This window comes from Elaeis guineensis, chromosome 8 (assembly GCF_000442705.2).
Source record: "Elaeis guineensis isolate ETL-2024a chromosome 8, EG11, whole genome shotgun sequence".
NCBI classification, from domain to species: domain Eukaryota; kingdom Viridiplantae; phylum Streptophyta; class Magnoliopsida; order Arecales; family Arecaceae; genus Elaeis; species Elaeis guineensis.
Window position 1 is genome coordinate 113,972,882 of NC_026000.2, and position 20,095 is coordinate 113,992,976.

General features: G+C 43.1%; 1 protein-coding gene across 1 annotated transcript in view; it reads left to right on the plus strand.

Moving 5' to 3' along the window:
- Positions 1 to 19,857, plus strand: part of LOC105037506 (cell division cycle 20.2, cofactor of APC complex) — a 33,192-nt gene extending 13,335 nt beyond the window's left edge. Inside the window, 1 exon segment of the mRNA XM_073242441.1 lies at positions 19,612 to 19,857. The gene's annotated coding sequence lies outside the window, so the exon portion shown is untranslated.
- Positions 19,858 to 20,095: the final 238 nt, after the last annotated feature.

Sequence of the window (20,095 nt, forward strand, 5' to 3'; positions counted from 1 at the left end):
TTATTAATAATAAATTAATATTTTAAAAAATAATATTTTATTATTATTTTAAAAATAATATTTTAAAAATAATATTTTATTATTAATTTTTTAAAATTAATTTTTTAAAAATAATATGTTATTATATAAATAGTATTTTTAAATTATATATATATAAAATAATACTTTATGAAGAAGTAATGTAGTGTTGCCAACTCAGGAAGCCAAAACCCTCCCAACGCGTCATGTGTCGAGCTCCAACTTTTCCATAAATATTTTTTTCTTACGAAGCTTTCCGACCCCCTCCCCTTGATGCGGGACAACCCTAAAGAAAAGAGAAAGAAATCAATCCTAATAATCAAGCTCCCTTCTGTTCATCAACAATAAATCACGTCCGACCAGGGGCATCATTATTCCCAGGACAGACAGTATAGTTGCCTATACTCTACTCAGGAGGTGTGATTGATTGATACGAGATCAAAGTGAGATCAGTCTAAATAATGTAGATGAATGTCATTCTGGAGATCAGTAAACAATTAGCAATAGAAAAGTTCATAAATAGATAGCAGAAATTAAACATGCTCACAAGTAAATGCAAAAAAAAAGTATGAATGGAATAAGAGAGAATAAAATATGAAATCCGTGAGAAAATTTGAGAAGATGATAAGAATCCGAATCATGGTAGTTAAGAAACTATCCTGATTAGAGCTCTTAATTTAACCAAATAGATCTGTCGATAAAGAACTAAGTCTTTACCAACGTCGGATCTAACAAAAAATGAAAATCAAAGATCAACTGAGAAAGAATGAAGGTCCTTAACTGCATATGATCTGTAGAATAAGAGATCACTCTTTTCTCTCAGCATGATAGATGAAAATTCTGGAGGAGATAGATCTTCTCTTGGTGGGATAGGCTTGCGTGGGTAGATGGTAGAGTCGAATTGGGATCGTAGGAACACTGGATCTCAAGTAGATGAAGGTTAAAAAAATAGGATAGAAAGTGGGCCTCACACCCTCCCCTTGTGGGGTGATTTTGGGTCTCACACCTCCTCTCGGAGCGATTGACACAAGTATTTAGGAGTTTGTAAAATCATTCATTGTTTTCCTCATAAAAAATACAAAGGTTTATATAGGACCCTAGGGGTCCTATTTCTTTTGGAATTCTTTACCTTTTACGAGGAAGAAATCAGTCCTTCCACAAAAAAGTAAAGCATTATGTCTCGTTTTCAAACAAAGTAATCTTTCATGGGAAAGAAATCAGTCTTCAACAAAATAAGTAAGTAGTCAAGAACTCAAAGAATCTTAGAGAAGAAATAAACTCCATGTGGGTGCTTGATACTTGGCACAACTTGGCATGAGAATCCTTGGGCACGGCACATGCTCCTTGGGCGTGTGGAGAGTGGTGGCTCCAAAGGTGACGTGGACAAACCCAAGTATGGCCCATGGATCCAAAGCTAAATACATCAAAAATTTATTGATTGAAAATAAATAACTGAAGTAGAGTCAATCTAATGGGGTTTCTTCGATCCCAATCGAATCTAAATCATGTCGCCGACTTCTGATAGCTCTGGTGTCTGCATCAATTCTCTCGAGGTGAGAAGAACTCAACCCTATCGAGTGTGGGTCGATTTCGCTCTGGTGACGCTCAAGCAGATCAGGATCAATGCGCTGCAGCTCTTCTCGAGTGATCCAGATATCTTCAACGTCGGTCGACCTCGCCATCTGACCAAATACCGCTGATAGCCTCAACTCTGGGTGGAGAGGATCTGCTCATCTAAAATTCTCTCAATCTGATCATGTTTTGCTGATATTTTGGCTGGTGGACGCTCAGGGACAAGTTTACTCTCAAAGGTTGGTTCAAGCTCAAACGGCTCACTAGGTATCCAAGTTAGCTCTTTATAGGCGACGAGATCTGTAATGTTAAAAGTAGAGCTAATCTCAAAATCAGAAGGTAAGTCTACAACATACGCATTTGGTCTAATTTTCTTTATGATCTTAAACGGATCTGCTCCTCGGGCATATAATTTCTTCACGATTTCGGATGGAACCATTCAGGCCTCAATCGAACCATCACATAGTTTTCTTCCGCAAATTTTGGGCACGTCGATGAGAATCTGTATTCTGTTTATAAACTTTGTTGCTAATGCTAATTTTTTTTCTGATCTCTTTATACATACTTTTGATATGCTGTGCAAATGACTCTGCAGATTCGAAAATCCTAGCATGCATGGGCAGTGGGATGAGGTCTATTGGTTTTCTAGATTGATATCCATGAACTACTTCAAAAGGACTCATGCCAATAGACTTATTAACAGAGCTATTATATGCAAATTCGATTTTGGGCAGTAGAAGATCCCAGTTACCCATATGTTCTCCAATCGAGCAATGCAACAGATTTTCAAGACTCCTATTGACCACTTCGGTTTGATCGTCCGTTTGTGGGTGATAGGCAAAAAAAAAATAGTTTTGTGCCTAGAAGGTGCCATAGGTTTTTCAAAAGTAGCTCATAAATCTAACATCTCTATCAGACACAATGGTTTTAGCCAATCTATGTAGTCTAACAATCTCATCAAAGTATATCCTTGCAACTTTCGATGCATCAGACGTTTGGCAACAGGACAAGAAATGGATCATTTTTGAAAACCTATCCACAACCACGAGAACAGAATCATGCTTCCTAGTTGTCTTAGGTAATCTCAAAACAAAATCTATACTAACGTCTTGCCAAGGACAGTCTGGTATAGGTAAAGGTGTATATAGGCCGGTGTTTTATTTTCTCTGCTTGGCCACGGCACACGTTCTACACTGGACAATAATTCGGACGACATCTCTTTTCAAGCTTGGCCAAAAGAACTGAGCTTCTACCAACTCTATGGTTTTATTCCTACCAAAATGTCCAGCTAATCCTCCAGCATGTAGTTCCAAACTAGAAAATCTCTTAAAGATGTACGGGGGATACACAGCCTAGTTCCTCTAAATAGGTAACCATCCTGAAGGATGTATTTATTATATTCTCTAGATGACTCTTTACGTAAAGTAGTAAGTATATCACCAAAATTTGGACACTCATAATCTTCTTTAATCTAATCAAAACCAACAACTTCTATACCAACGGTGGACAGTAAAGTATGACGACGATTTAGGGCATTAGCAGCACGATTCTTTACACCCGCATGGTATTTCAAAACAAAAGTATAGGCTTGCAAAAACTCGACCTACCTACCGTGTCTATGATTTAGTTTCTTTTGAGAATTCAGAAATCGGAGGGCTTCATGGTCAGAGTACAAAATAAATTCTTGCGGTAGTAGGTAATGTCTCCAATATCTTAAAGCTTGGATTACCGCATAAAACTCCTTATCGTAGGTAGAATATTTGAGTTTAGAATCGTTAAGTTTCTCGCTAAAGTATACTACCGAATGACCTTCTTGACTAAGGACACTATCAATCCCAATTCCTGACGCATCGTATGCTACTTCAAAAATCTTAGAAAAATCAGATAGACGTAAAACTAAGATGTGGGTCATCTTGTCCTTAATGTCCAGGAAGGCTCTATTGACTGTCCTAGTCCATTTAAAATCTTCCTTTCTAATGCAGTCAGTGATGGAAGCGACTATGGTACTAAATCCTTTTATGAACCTACGATAAAAGGTTGCTAATCCATGAAAACTTTGCACGTCATGCACACTCTTGGGTACCAGCCATTCAACTATTACTCTAATTTTTTCAGGATCGGCAAACACACCATAGGGGTAACAACAAAACCTAAGAAGATGATACAGTTTGTCATGAAAGTGCACTTCTTAGGATTAGCATACAAGCTTTCTGTTCTAAGAACTTGGTACACTTTCGGAGATGGTCTAGATGGTCTTTCTAGTTGATTATAGATCAAAATGTCATCAAAGTATACGACTACAAACACTCCTATAAACGGTCGTAGTATTTGGGTTATCAACCTCATGAAAGTACTAGGGGCATTAGATGATCCAAATAGCATCACCATCTACTCATATAAACCATCTTTTATCTTAAAAGCAGTTTTTCACTCATCTCCCGGTCTAATCCTTACTTGATGGTAACCACTCTTAACATCAATCTTAGAAAAAATAGTGGCTCTGACCATCATATCTAGCATGTCATCAAATCTAGGGATGGAAAAGCGGTACTTAATGGTAATCTTGTTAATGGCACGGCTATCTATCCACATCCTTCATGTACTATTCTTCTTTGGAGTCAATAGTACAGGAACCGTGCAAGGACTCAAACTTTTTCTCACGAATCTTTATTTATTAGCTCTCGAACTTGTCTTTGCAGCTTGGCATGCTCAGTAGGATTCAATCTATAGTGGGGCAAGTTGGGTAGGGTAGATCCATGAGCTAAATCAATAGCATGTTGAATATTTTTCATTTGTGGTAAGTAATCTGAGAGATCCTCAGGAAAGACATCATGAAACTCACTAAGAAGGCTAGCTACTTCCTTAGGATAATCTACCTTAAAGTCCTTACGAACTTCTCTTGTAGCAAGCATCCAAACTGGTGATCCTTCACTCATGATCGTCTCTAATTCTTTGGTACTTATCGGATGGAGGCTTTTCTTCTTGATGTTTTCTTTCGGTCCATCGTCTATCTTTCTATTGGTAGCCTTAGGTGGGGAAGAATTAATCGTGATCTTCTTACCCTGATGAGTAAAGCTACAAGAGTTGGTTCGGTCATAAATCGTAACATCATTGTCGAATAAATAAGACTGATCTAATATGATACTTCCAACTTGCATGGGTAAGACATCGCACTACACATGATTCTGATAGGAATGAAGCTGGATGGGCACACGGTATCAAAATTTGATGGGAATAGAGAAGGAATCTATCCAAGACACGGTATGGGCTGGGATGATCTACAGGAGTTAATCCTAATCGCTTAACTGTGTCAGTGGAGATGGTATTGATACAGCTACGCTATCAATGATCACCTTACAAATTTTATCATCAAATTTTATGAAGGTATAGAAAATAGAGGTCCTACGTCAGTCTTCACTTTTCTTAGTCTGTGCTAGAACATATCTAACGACTCCAAGCCTAAGGTCTGACACGGATGCAATATAACCTAGGATATCTTCAGTACTCTCAAACTGCTCGGCTAAGTCTGAACCAGCTTCATAAACTTCCTCCTTAATATTTTTTAGGATTTCTCCTTCTAATTCTTCCACGAATAATGATCGATTGGGGCATTGTGTAGCAAAGTGACCATAACTATGGCACTTGAAGCAATGGGATCGAGAACTACTTCTTTTTGATAACTCTCCTATAGCTCTTTTTCTTTATCTTTTTTTCTCCCAATAGGATTTGTAGGTGGAGGTCCATTACTAGGAGCTTGATTAATATTGGGTCTCGATCCAGAAGGAATTACTCGACTGGATTCAGGATGACGGAGAGTCGAATATCTAAAAAATCTCTCAAAGTTTAAGGCAAGTTGATAAGCTTGTTCAAACGTGGTTACCTCTCGCAGAAAGAGCTCACGTTGGATATCCTCTCGTAATCCAGCTCTAAATCTAAACAAGATAACAACCCTATCTTCGGCTACTCCACATCTCATGAGCTACTTATCAAATCTTGTGATATACTCGGTGACTGATCTATTCTCTTGAGTGAGCCTCTGCCATTGATCTAAAAGTCTTTATTGGTAGGAGGTGGAGAGGTACTTCTCTCTGAGTTTCTCTTTCATCTCATCTCAGGTTTCTATCGAATCTTGTCTTTTGTGGTTGAGAAGACGCTCAACACTTTCTCAATAAAGTCGGGCTTGCCCAACCAACTTCATCTTAGCAAACATAACTCTCCTTGCTTCAGACATTTCGTACCATTGAAAGTAGTGATCCATGCCTGATTCTCAGTCTAGGTATTCTCTCGGATCTAGACAACCATCAAAATTTGAGGCTTCGACCTTCACATTCCTAAGAATATGCTCATCTAGGTCGAACTGATTATGGTGCGGGCATCCCCTTATAGGTCGATTAAGTTCTAGGTTCCTACCTCTCTGTCCTATAGACAGTCGGGGAGACTCAGATTCAGGTTGTTTCTGCCTAGCTTCTTCTAATACTACTATTCTCTTATTCATGGCTTTCATAAAATTTTTCATATCATCAAACTTTTCAGTCAGAGCATTAATGATGGCTGCTGTATTGGGATCCATATTGGTGTTGGGTGGGGAAGTAGGATGTTGATACCAGGTACCTGATATAGTGGTCATGCAAATCTAAGATGCAAGAATAAGGTGCAATAAGAAAATTAAAATGCTTGAAAGTAAATTACGAAATTTAAAGCGCTAAAATTTAACTTGCAGGAATTTAAATTGTTGAATTTAAACTAAAGTCCTAATCAACTGGCTCTGATATCAAATTGATTCGGGACAACTCTAAAGAAAAGAGAAAGAAATCAATCCTAATGATCAAGTTCTCTTCTGTTCATCAACAACAAATCACATCCGGTTAGGGGCATCATTATTTCCAGGACAGACAGTATAGTTATCTATAATCTGCTTAGGAGGCGTGATTGATCGATACGAGACCAAAATGAAATCAATCTAAATGATGCAGATGAATGCCATTCTAAAGATCAGTAAACAACTAGCAATAGGAAAGTCCATAAACAGATAGCAGAAATTAAACATGCTCACGAGTTTGTTACCTGGTGATGATATGAAATCTAATGGGGCTTTTTCGATCCAAATTGAATCTAAATCATGTCGTTGATTTTTGATGGCTTTGGTGTCCACACCACCCCCTCGCTAGATATTTTCTTTTTTCTTCTTTTTCTTTCCTAATATTATTTAAAAAAATAATATTTTTATTATTATTTTAAAATTAATATTTTTTGCTTCAAATTATTATTAATAATAAAATAATAATATTTTTTTCTCCCTCTCTCTAAATTTTTTTTCTTCTTTTTTCTTCCTTCCATCGTCCCCACCCCCACAGCATGAGACCCAGGTCACGGCCATCCACACTGCTTCTATCGCGGCCTCGCCCCATCGCCGTCCATGTCGGATGCACGAAAATAATTTTTTTGATGTTGTTGTGTTCTTGTTATTATTTAAATTATTATTAATAATAAATTAATATTTTAAAAATAATATATTTATTATTATTTAAAAATAATATTTTTTAAAATAATATTTTATTATTAATTTTTTAAAATAAATTTTTAAAAATAATATGTTTTTATTATTAATAATATTTTTAAAATAATATTTTAAAAAAATAATATTTTTATTATTATTTTAAAATTAATATGTTTTCTATTTTAAATTATTAATAATAATAAAATAATAATATTTTTTTATTTTTTCTTTTTTCCTCCCCCTCCCAAATATTTTTTAAAATTAATACTCTAAAAAATAATATTTTAAATTATTTTTAATAATAAAATAATAATATATTTTTTTTTCCTCCCTCTCCTCCTCCGGCTACGGTGCCACCAACTCGATCCCACTCCACCGCCATCCGTGCCGCAAATATTTTGTTATACAGTACTTTGCATTGCAAGCCAAGCAAGTCTCTTTTTCTGTGAATTGGCTCCCTTTTAAGCAACCATCTCATCCTCGCAGTGACCATTCTTGGTCAAGGATGATGTCTGATGATCCATTCTCGCCAAAAAACCCAAAAGGCGTGGATCCTTGGCCACCGTCGCTCTCTCGGCCAATTTTTTTTCTTCGATGCGTTGGATTTCTGCTTTCGATGGATCGAGGGCCGTCCTTGCTGCTCTTTGAGAGGAAGAGATCGGAGGTCGATCGGAGAGAGGCTGTCGTCGTCGTCGAATCTGTCACTGGCGAGAAGGTCAAGGATACATTCCGCCCGTCGGATCTGATGGACATGGGCGGAGGAATCTGATGGAATTCGATCGAAAGGAGAAGGGGACGGGTGTCCGAAGGACTCGAGAAGCTTCGAAGAAAAAAAATTGGAAGGAAGGTGATGGTGCCTCAGGGAGATCGAAAGGGCAAGCCGATGTCGGTGATAATGGGGAGAAAGGTGATGTTGGAGAACGGTAGGAGGTGGCGGTGAGGAGAGCGGAGAGATGGAAAAAAATAGTCGGGAGGGGTCGAAAAGCTTCGTAAGAAAAAAAAATAAAATATTTATGGGTAAGTTAGAGCTCGACATGTGGTGCATTCGGAGGGTTTTGATTTTCTGAGTTGGCAACACTGCAATACTCCTCCATGGAGTATTGTTTTATATATATATACTAGTCGAAGATCTACGTGTTGCATAGGGTCGGATGCATGAAAATAATTTTTCAGATATTGTTGTCCTATTTTTTAGATATTGCTGTATTCTTATTATTATTCGAATTATTAATAATAATAAATTAATATTTAAAAAAATATTTTATTATTATTTTAAAAAATAATATTTTTAAAATAATATTTATTATTAATTTTTTAAAATTAATTTTTTAAAAATAATATGTTATTATACAAATAGTATTTTTAAATTAATAATAAAAATATTATTTTTTAAAATAATATTTAAAAAAATAATATTTTTATTATTATTTTAAAATTAATATTTTTTTGCTTCAAATTATTATTAATAATAAAATAATAATATATATTTTTTCTTTTTTTCTCTCTCTCCAAATATTTTCTTTTTTTTTCTTCTTTTTCCTTCCTCCCGCCGCCTCCACCCCCACAACGTGAGATCCAGGTCATGGCCATCCGCGTTGCCCCCATCACGGCCTCGCTCCATTGCCATCCATGTCGGATGCATGAAAATAATTTTTTTGATATTGCTGTATTCTTGTTATTATTTGAATTATTATTAATAATAAATTAATATTTTAAAAATAATATATTTATTATTATTTTAAAAATAATATATTTTAAAATAATATTTTATTATTACTTTTTGAAATAAATTTTAAAAAATAATTTGTTATTATTAATAGTATTTTTAAAATAATATTTTGTAAATAATATTTTTATTTTTATTTTAAAATTAATATTTTTTCTTCTGCTTCAAATTATTATTAATAATAAAATAATAATATTTTTTTTACTTTTTCTTTTTTTCCTCCCCTCCAAAGATTTTCTTTTAAAATTAATATCCTAAAAAAATAATATTTTATATTATTATTAGTAATAAAAAATAATTTTTTTCTCCCCCTCCCCAAATAATTTTTTTTTCTTTTTCCCCCTTCCCTTCCCTTCCTTCTGTCCTCCCCCTCCCCAAATATTTTTTTTAAAATTAATATCCTAAGAAAATAATATTTTAAATTATTATTAGTAATAAAATAATAGTATTTTAAATTATTATCCTAAGTAATATTTTTTCTTTTCCTTTTTTCTTTCCCCCTTTCCCTTCCCTTCCCTTCCTCCCACCGACTTCTCGCCCACCCCCGCCCCCACTGCGTCCTCGGACTCTGACGCCACCAAACCCCCTCTACTCCCCTCTGTGGCCCCGCCTCGTTGTCGTCCCCCCCTCTTGTTCACTCCCTCGGCCCCGACGAACTCGAGCCCCCGTGGCTCCGCATGAGCACCGGCGATCGCCCCTCCCCTCCCCCGGCTTTGGCGCCACCAACCTGGCCATGCTCCACCGCCGTCCGCGCCGCACCCGGCATCCGTGCTGCATCTGACTCCGTGCAACCACCAAATCCCCTCCCCTCCCCTCCCCTCCCACGGCTCCAATGCCAGCCAGCAACCTCCCTCCCTTCCTCTCCGCGGCCCCGTCTCATCGCCGTCCCTTTTTGTTCCCCGAAAGACCTGGATCTCGGCCATCGCCGCTCTCTCGACCAACTTCCTTTTCTTCGATGCCTTGGATTTTCATTTTCGGCGAGTCAAGCGGCTGTCCTCGCCACCGTTCGAGAGGAAGAGATCGGAGGCCGGCCGGAGGGAGAGACTGTCATCCTCATCGAAGCTGTCGCTGGCGAGAAGGTTGGAGGACACATTCTGCTCGCAAGATTTGATGGACATGGGCGGAGGAATCCGATGGAATTCGATCGAAAGGAGAAGGGGATGGGCGTTTGGAGGGCTCGAGAAGCTTCTAAGAAAAAAAATTGGGAGGGAGGAAGGTGACGGTGCCTCAGGGAGATCGGAAGGGCGGGCCGATGCCGGTGACAATGGGGAGGAAGGTAATAGTGGAGAACGACGGGAGGTGGCGGCGAGGAGAGCAGGGAGGAGATGGGAAAAAAAAGTCGGGAGGGGTTGGGAAGCTTTGTAAGAAAAAAAATAAAATATTTATGGGAAAGTCGGAGCTTGACACGTGGCGCATTGGGAGGGTTTTGGCTTCCTGAGTTGGCAACACTACAATACTCTATAAACTATTGTTATATATATATATATATATGATATGATGGCACCATTGATACCTGGTGATTGCCTCTCAACATTTCCCTTCCTATCCTCGGACACCAATCAATCACCTTAGTTTGTTTGATTATTTGTCTCCAAGGTATGGAGGCCATTAGTGGTGATGACAAGGATGAGATCAAGACAGACATGGGTGGCAGCATGGGAGAGTCATAAGTGAAGACAGGGATGCCATGGGCGGAAAAGGAAAAGAACACAGGGCATCCAAGGGAGGATAAGGAAGGAGGGAGAATGGAGAATTTTCATTTTTAATTTCACTTCAGTTACCAACATGGGTAGGCCAGGTTAAGGCATAGGATGTAGCTATGCTTGTGGTGGGTACACCATTACTCTTTGGTTTATCTTCCTCACAAAAATCTCAATCCAATCAACTCCCTACAATTGGATATGGATATCTTGCATGAATTCCATCGAATCCCTTTACTCCTCTTACATTTACTCCTCTTACAAGGACTCCTACATACTAAATAAAGCACTGACCAACACTTTCCTAATATGGCGAACAAATGTGGATTAGAATTTCTTCATATTACATAATTAGATAAATGATAGATTATTTTAAGAAAAGCAGTTGGCATTTATTCATATCACAATCTGAATTCAGATAGAACTCTTTAAAAGAAAGATAAATCAAGAATTTTGACATCCGAAACTCCTTTCAGTCATGCCTAGAATCAGCGAAACAGATCAACTAGGTTCCCTCTTCATGTGAAAATAGGGACACAGGCATCACAATTCATGCATGAAACAGAAATTGTGCCCTATTTTTGTGTGCAAACAGTGCCTTAAGGCTTTTGTTAATTGGATTAGATGATTGGATGATCCACGATTTGGATCTCATAATCCAATATTGGATCATCTGAACTCCACTGCTTCTGATCCAGTTATCCTATCTGTTGGGTGGATGTCTGGCCAGGACACTACCTCCCAAGATCCTTTCAGTACCACGCGATGCAGCAGGAAGAAAGAAGAAACAAAACAGAAGAAAAAACAATCAAAATACGTGGATCAGCCACAAAAGGGCTCGCCTCCACGGGGCATGCAAACTTCACTATGAAAAGAAAATTTTAAAAGAGGAGACCTCACCCTCAACCCTTGTACACCCAATTCTCTCTCACATAAAGTTCCCCTCACAAAAGCTCTCTCTCTCTTGGAGACCCCCCTGAACCCCTGAAGAGCCTGGCGACCGCTGTCCAGGAGCCTCCTGCTCCTCTCTCACAACGCCTCACGCCTCTCTCTCTCCTCTGGTTCGTACGGCGGCGAGAAACCGAACCCCTACCCTCTCTGTTTCGTCTCAGGCCTTTTTAAAGGCTTAAACCTGGTTTAAACTTGATTAGAGAAGGATTAGGACTCCTTAATCAATCCAAATCACGTCCCAGACCGTTCGATCAAGATCGGGAGCCACCTGGGCCGTCCGATCGCGCTCCGGTCCACGGAATAGTGCCGTAGACCGCGAGAAACGCGTGAGAAACACCCACGCGGTCCACAGGCCGCGCCGTGGACCACCTGGTCCACGGTGGACCGGGGATGGGCCAGCAGGCCGCTGGGTCGCGCGTCCCGCGCAGGCCTGGGCCTGGGTCACGCGTCCCGCGCGGGCCTGGGCCTGGGACGCGCGTCCCGCGCGCCGCCGCCTGCGGCCGCGCCGCTGCCGCCCGCCGCCGGTCGCCGACGGTCCTCCGCCGCCTCGATTTTCGTGCTGACTTCGAAAGCTCGTATCTTGTCCATCCGAGCTCCGATTCAGGTGATCTTGGTCTCGTTGGACTCCGTTTTTCGCCGCGAACCTCGCTGTGGGCTCAATGTGGGCTGAATCTCGAGGCGTCAAATTCTAACAATCTCCATCTCGACTCGATATTCGGCCTCCTCCAAACTCCGAGAGCTTCTGGATCTCCTCACCCCCATGCCCTGGGGCAATCGCCTGCTGATCATGGATGGGCAAACATGGGAGTCGAGCCAGGCTGCTCGATCCCATCTCCGTCGTATGCTGTGCTCCTCCTGACCTGAGACCTGCTCGGGGCATCATCCTGCGGCAATAGGAATCTTACCTTGCGACGTCGCCTCTCATCCTCCCGAGTCTCCTGTCTCGTGCCCGATCCGCCTCCTGGAGCTCCACCTCGCTCTGGGCTCCACCTGGCTCTCGATGCTCCACCTCGCACTGGGCTTCCTGCCAGGTAATAATGTCCTCTGCTCCCCTTCTTCCCCTCCAGCACAATCCTATCGCCGCGTAGCACCCTCAGGATTCCTCCACCAGCTACCGTCCTGTAGCCTCTCGAATCCAGTCTACTAAGTGAGATAAGATTCCGTCTGAAATCGGGTATGTATCGGACCTCCCCCAATCTCCTCACTGCACCGTCATGTGTCCTCCAGCTGATCGTCCCAATGCCTCTGATCGCACAGCTCGATCCATTCGGCAGATATACAGTGCTCTCACTGTTCTCCAGGAAGTCAAACTGCTCCTCTCTGCAACACACATGATAGGGGCATGCAGAATCTAATATCCACTGCTGGGAAGAAGTAGATACCTCGTCAGATATCTCCAGGACATCTCCATCTGAATCACTGCCGGCCGTCGCTACAGCAGCCACCGTCCGATTTTTAAGTTGAGGGCAATCTCTGGCTAGATGCCCCAACTCATCACACCGGTAACACCTGGTTTTGCTCAAGTCCCTCCTGGACTTAGACCGCCCTCGTTGCGATCTCCTGTCGCTTCGTCTACCGCCTCCTGCACCTCCAGAAGCCACCAAAGCTGAGCTACTGCCACCTGAGCTCGAAGCTGGGTTCTCCCTCCTGAGAACCTCGTTCTGGAGTATCGCCGCGGTGACCTCGTCCATCTTGATAGTGCTCTTCCCCACTAGAAGAGCAGTCACCAAGGATTCGTACGAAGAAGGAAGCGACGCCAGCAAAACCAGCGCCCTGGTCTTCTCCTCAACGTTCTCGCCAATGCTGAGAAGGTCGGTGAGGATCTTCTGGAAGTGGCTCAGATGCTCCTGCACGTTCTGTCCCTCAGTCATCTGCAGTTGGTAAAACTGCCTCCAGAAGAAAAGAGTGTTGGTGAGAGACTTCGCCATGTACAACTCCTCGAGCTTCGACCACAGCACCGTCGGGGAAGTCTCGCTCAGCACATGGATCACCACCTCATCCGCCAGGTACATGCGGATGGTACTCACCACCTGCATCTGTAGCCGTTTCCAATCCCGCACCTCCATGGTGGTCGGCTTCTCATCGCACAAGAGAGCTTCGATCAACCCCTGTTGGATGAGTACGTCCTTCACTCTTGCCTGCCACAAGGAGAAATTACTCTTACCATCAAACTGGTTGATCTCCATCTTGATTGTTCCTGTTTTCTCCATTTTCAGTCTTGCTCACCACCACTGCAATCTGCGTCCTTGTACCGTCTTGCTCTGATACCACTTGTTGGGTGGATGTCTTGCCAGGACACCACCTCCCAAGATCCTTTCAGTACCACGCGATGCAGCAGGAAGAAAGAAGAAACAAAACAGAAGGAAAAACAATCAAAATACGTGGATCAGCCACAAAAGGGCTCGCCTCCATGGGGCATGCAAACTTCACTATGAAAAGAAAATTTTAAAAAAGGAGGCCTCACCCTCAACCCTTGTACACCCAATTCTCTCTCACATAAAGTTCCCCTCACAAAAGCTCTCTCTCTCTTGAAGACCCCCCTGAACCCCTGAAGAGCCTGGCGACCGCTGTCCAGGAGCCTCCTGCTCCTCTCTCACAATGCCTCACGCCTCTCTCTCTCCTCTGGTTCGTACGGCGGCGAGAAACCGAACCCCTACCCTCTCTGTTTCGTCTCAGGCCTTTTTAAAGGCTTAAACTTGGTTTAAACTTGATTAGAGAAGGATTAGGACTCCTTAATCAACCAAAATCACGTCCCAGACCGTTCGATTAAGATCGGGAGCCACCTGGGCCGTCCGATCGCGCTCCGGTCCACGGAATAGTGCCGTAAACCGCGAGAAACGCGTGAGAAACGCCCACGCGGTCCACAGGCCGCGCCGTGGACCACCTGGTCCACGGTGGACCGGGGATGGGCCAGCAGGCCGCTGGGTCGCGCGTCCCGCGCAGGCCTGGGCCTGGGTCACGCGTCCCGCGCGGGCCTGGGCCTGGGACGCGCGTCCCGCGCAGGCCTGGGTCGTGCGTCCCGCGCGGGCCTGGGACGCGCGTCCCGCGCGCCGCCGCCTGCGGCCGCGCCGCTGCCGCGCCGCTGCCGCCCGCCGCCGGTCGCCGGCGGTCCTCCGCCGCCTCGATTTTCGTGCTGATTTCGAAAGCTCGTATCTTGTCCATCCGAGCTCCGATTCAGGTGATCTTGGTCTCGTTGGACTCCGTTTTTCGCCGCGAACCTCGCTGTGGGCTCAATGTGGGTTGAATCTCGAGGCGTCAAATCCTAACAATCTCCACCTCGACTCGATATTCGGCCTCCTCCAAACTCCGAGAGCTTCTGGATCTCCTCACCCCCATGCCCTGGGGCAATCGCCTGCTGATCATGGATGGGCAAACATGGGAGTCGAGCCAGGCTGCTCGATCCCATCTCCGTCGTATGCTGTGCTCCTCCTGACCTGAGACCTGCTCGGGGCATCATCCTGCGGCAATAGGAATCTTACCTTGCGACGTCGCCTCTCGTCCTCCCGAGTCTCCTGTCTTGTGCCCGATCCGCCTCCTGGAGCTCCACCTCGCTCTGGGCTCCACCTGGCTTCCGATGCTCCACCTCGCACTGGGCTCCCTGCCAGGTAATAATGTCTTCTGCTCCCCTTCTTCCCCTCCAGCACAATCCTATCGCCGCGTAGCACCCTCAGGATTCCTCCACCAGCTACCGTCCTGTAGCCTCTCGAATCCAGTCTGCTAAGTGAGATAAGATTCCGCCTGAAATCGGGTATGTATCGGACCTCCCCCAATCTCCTCACTGCACCGTCATGTGTCCTCCAGCTGATCGTCCCAATGCCTCTGATCGCATAGCTCGATCCATTCGGCAGATATACAGTGCTCTCACTGTTCTCCAGGGAGTCAAACTGCTCCTCTCTGCAACACACATGATAGGGGCATGCAGAATCTAATATCCACTGCTGGGAAGAAGTAGATACCTCGTCAGATATCTCCAGGACATCTCCATCTGAATCACTGCCGGCCGTCGCTACAGCAGCCACCGTCCGATTTTTAAGTTGAGGGCAATCTCTGGCTAGATGTTCCAACTCATCACACCGGTAACACCTGGTTTTGCTCAAGTCCCTCCTGGACTTAGACCGCCCTCGTTGCGATCTCCTGTCGCTCCGTCTACCGCCTCCTGCACCTCCAGAAGCCACCAAAGCTGAGCTACTGCCACCTGAGCTCGAAGCTGGGTTCTCCCTCCTGAGAACCTCGTTCTGAGTATCGCCGCGGTGACCTCGTCCATCTTGATAGTGCTCTTCCCCACTAGAAGAGCAGTCACCAAGGACTCGTACGAAGAAGGAAGCGACGCCAGCAAAACCAGCGCCCTGGTCTTCTCCTCAACGTTCTCGCCAATGCTGAGAAGGTCGGTGAGGATCTTCTGGAAGTGGCTCAGATGCTCCTGCACGTTCTGTCCCTCAGTCATCTGCAGTTGGTAAAACTGCCTCCAGAAGAAAAGAGTGTTGGTGAGAGACTTCGCCATGTACAACTCCTCGAGCTTCGACCACAGCACCGTCGGGGAAGTCTCGCTCAGCACATGGATCACCACCTCATCCGCCAGGTACATGCGGATGGTACTCACCACCTGCATCTGTAGCCGTTTCCAATCTCGCACCTCCATGGTGGTCGGCTTCTCATCGCACAAGAGAGCTTCGATCAACCCCTGTTGGATGAGTACGTCCTTCACCCTTACCTGCCACAAGGAGAAATTACTCTTACCATCAAACTGGTTGATCTCCATCTTGATTGTTCCTGTTTTCTCCATTTTCAGTCTTGCTCACCACCACTGCAATCTGCGTCCTTGTACCGCCTTGCTCTGATACCACTTGTTGGGTGGATGTCTGGCCAGGACACCACCTCCCAAGATCCTTTCAGTACCACGCGATGCAGCAGGAAGAAAGAAGAAACAAAACAGAAGGAAAAATAATCAAAATACGTGGATCAGCCACAAAAGGGCTCGCCTCCACGGGGCATGCAAACTTCACTATGAAAAGAAAATTTTAAAAGAGGAGACCTCACTCTCAATCCTTGTACACCCAATTCTCTCTCACATAAAGTTCCCCTCACAAAAGCTCTCTCTCTCTTGGAGACCCCCCTGAACCCCTGAAGAGCCTGGCGACCGCTGTCCAGGAGCCTCCTGCTCCTCTCTCACAACGCCTCACGCCTCTCTCTCTCCTCTGGTTCGTACGGCGGCGAGAAACCGAACCCCTACCCTCTCTGTTTCGTCTCAGGCCTTTTTAAAGGCTTAAACCTGGTTTAAACTTGATTAGAGAAGGATTAGGACTCCTTAATCAACCCAAATCACGTCCCAGACCGTCCGATCAAGATCGGGAGCCACCTGGGCCGTTCGATCAAGATCGGGAGCCACCTGGGCCGTCCGATCGCGCTCTGGTCCACGGAATAGTGCCGTAGACTGCGAGAAACGCGTGAGAAACGCCCACGCGGTCCACAGGCCGCGCCGTGGACCACCTGGTCCACGGTGGACCGGGGATGGGCCAGCAGGCCGCTGGGTCGCGCGTCCCGCGCAGGCCTGGGCCTGGGTCACGCGTCCCGCGCGGGCCTGGGCCTGGGACGCGCGTCCCGCGCAGGCCTGGGTCGCGCATCCCGCGCGGGCCTGGGTCGCGCGTCCCGCGCGGGCCTGGGACGCGCGTCCCGCGCGCCGCCGCCTGCGGCCGCGCCGCTGCCGCCCGCCGCCGGTCGCCGGCGGTCCTCCGCCACCTCGATTTTCGTGCTGACTTCGAAAGCTCGTATCTTGTCCATCCGAGCTCCGATTCAGGTGATTTTGGTCTCGTTGGACTCCGTTTTTCGCCGCGAACCTCGCTGTGGGCTCAATGTGGGCTGAATTTCGAGGCGTCAAATCCTAACACTATCTGAATCGATTTTCAGTTTTTTGATTTCATGAAATGCATGATCTTAACTTCATTGACCCAGGATGAAAGGAACGAAAAACATGGCAAAACTCCAGGAATGGCCCAAATTTTGGATTGGTCCAAGCAAGATATTTTGGTTTATATTTCAGAATCTCTGGTAAAACATCAAACACTGGATTATAGGATGGTATGGTCCATATAATCATGGCAAGAATTGCATTAATTTCTCTCTTTTTTTTCCCTTCAAAAAACAAGATGTGCAAATTTGTTTAATGAGAGTTTAAAACCAAGGAAGATTTATGTCGATGGCAAAGCATAGCAATTTTAGTTTAGAAAGAATAAAGGCCACAATAATTGCAAGTTATTAGTAATTAAAGCAATGGCATGAAAAACAAATCAGGTGACAAGCATGTCAGTGAATAAGCCAAGCTCTACCTAAGGAGATTGTCATCAAAGCATATGTATGCTGATTAATTAGCAGAAAAATTAGAATGAGAGGAAAATTCTGCATGTGATTTTCATTGATGCAGAAAAAACCATATGAAGATCATTGCATTTTATTTGGTGTCCTGATTGAATTCGAAGAAAGGTTCTTATAAAAACTACATGAAGATCATTAAGATGATATCAAGATAGCTGAAGTTCACATGCAAAAGACTTGTAAAGTAAAAGATAAGGTGGGTCATATCAAGAGGAAGCACCAAATAAACGCAGCATTGATTAGAAGGACCATTGAATATTCAAGATTGCTCCTGCAAAATATATTGCAATTATGGCCATGAAAACCCCTTTTAAGAAAGTTTGCATACCACATATAAAATGTAAGAATCCAAAGCACACACCAAAATGAACTAACTGGGAAGTTGTTGGACTTGTATGCCTTATAAGCCATTGACACTGATGAAATTAAGAACATGAATCTCATGGTTTTTATAATATATACATTGTCATAGGGTTATTAATGTGTTTCACGTCAACTTGAGGTTTGTAAAAGAGCCTCTAGGTTGTGTTGGTAAAAATACCAAATGATTAGCTTGAAGCATAATCTAGAGGATAATTTGACCATCGTCAGACCTAAATTCCTTTATCTGTAGCTACAAGTGAGGTTCTTATTGCACTCATGTGTTCTGGCAAGGATAAGTGAAGGCAAACTTTTCAAGGAAACGAAAATAAACAGGGGGTAAATATTAGCAAATCTAAAACTTTATAACATCTTTATCTTTGAGTCTTCATATCATACATTCCCTTTCTCATACATCTTGACATAAGAGAACTGTTAGTGATTCTGCCCTATATTAATAAATATAGTGAATGAGCAGGCAGTATGCACATGCATGGTGCATGTTCTGTTAAGGTGCCAAGTGCATGTGTTTAGTCTCAAAAAAAAAAGGTCAGATTAACAACTTAAAAGCTGACGGTGAAAAAAGTTCCAAATCAACAACATAAAAATCAACTTTATCAATACTGTACCTGTTAAATCACCAAGTTCACATCTCTACCTCTCTCGACCGTATCATGTCTTATTCTTGGGCCAGCCTTGTATCAGCATCTAAAGGCAGCATATAGTGTGAGGAAACCTGTTGAAACTAAGATTTAAATGACGCCCAACCGCCCAAAGCCAAAACTATCCCAATTAACTGCACTTTGATGCCCCTATGCACTGGTTCGAATCACATAGAAAAATGGGAAGATCAAAAGGTCACGCCACTTTTAAAATGGCAAGGGCCTTTTGTCTAACATGAATTGTTAACCTGCTCTTGATTTACATCTGCATGACAACTTAAATTTAAAATCTCTGCAATTGCAAGTTAAACAAGTTAAATTTTTATCTCTTTTTTTTCTGCATGTTGCAATTAACCAAATATTATTCTGCCTACCAAATTATGGTGCGGCAACTCATGTACTTCAACTAAAGTATAAGTCCAGTGACTAATTATGGTTTCAGATACTTCTATCGAAATATGATGTCTCAGAAAGCAACATAGAACATTCCCTTGACAAAACAAAGAATGGATGCTTGACACTTCTAAATATTGAAGTTATCCGCTATATCATAATCCAGGTGGTTTCATTTTTAACATATTAAATAGATACCTTAGATCAAAAGCCTGTTACTTGATAGCATTTCAACAATTTTAACAGATGAGCATGAAGTTTTTCTTTTTTTTTTTTTTTTTTGGGTAAAGAGATGAGCTTGAAGTTTTCCTTGGGTATCATGCATGATAATGTTTTGAAGAACTTGTCATTTGCTTCTTTCAGGAAATAGTCCACCTGACATGAAAGACAACTTCTAGGAACAATGACACAGCCTACTTGTTGAATATTTGGTTCTTCATGCTCACTTTTCTTTGCAAATTTGGAAGACCTATTAGAAATGTTCAAGTGGCAGTTCCACAATTATATACTCTGAGACTTTGCAAATATATAAAGATTGATATTTCAAGTTCCCAAAGTGCCATGTTTAGTTAACCATAAAAAGTTATACCCTGCTTGTCTCTTTTACAATCGATATGAGTTACATATCTGACTATTACCTGGTGTCCGACGAGTATGTTGTCCAATATTGCTTTAAACTGTAACATCATATTAAGGTTAGAACAGAAACTGTTAAGCTGCAGTACTTGGATTAAAAATATGAGCTTGATCAGCCTAACCCTCTAAACCGTATCAGAAGGCTACAGCTTCTGTCAGAAACACAGTTGTTAATGGGCGAATTCAGTGTGTGGAAGAACTCATCTTTATT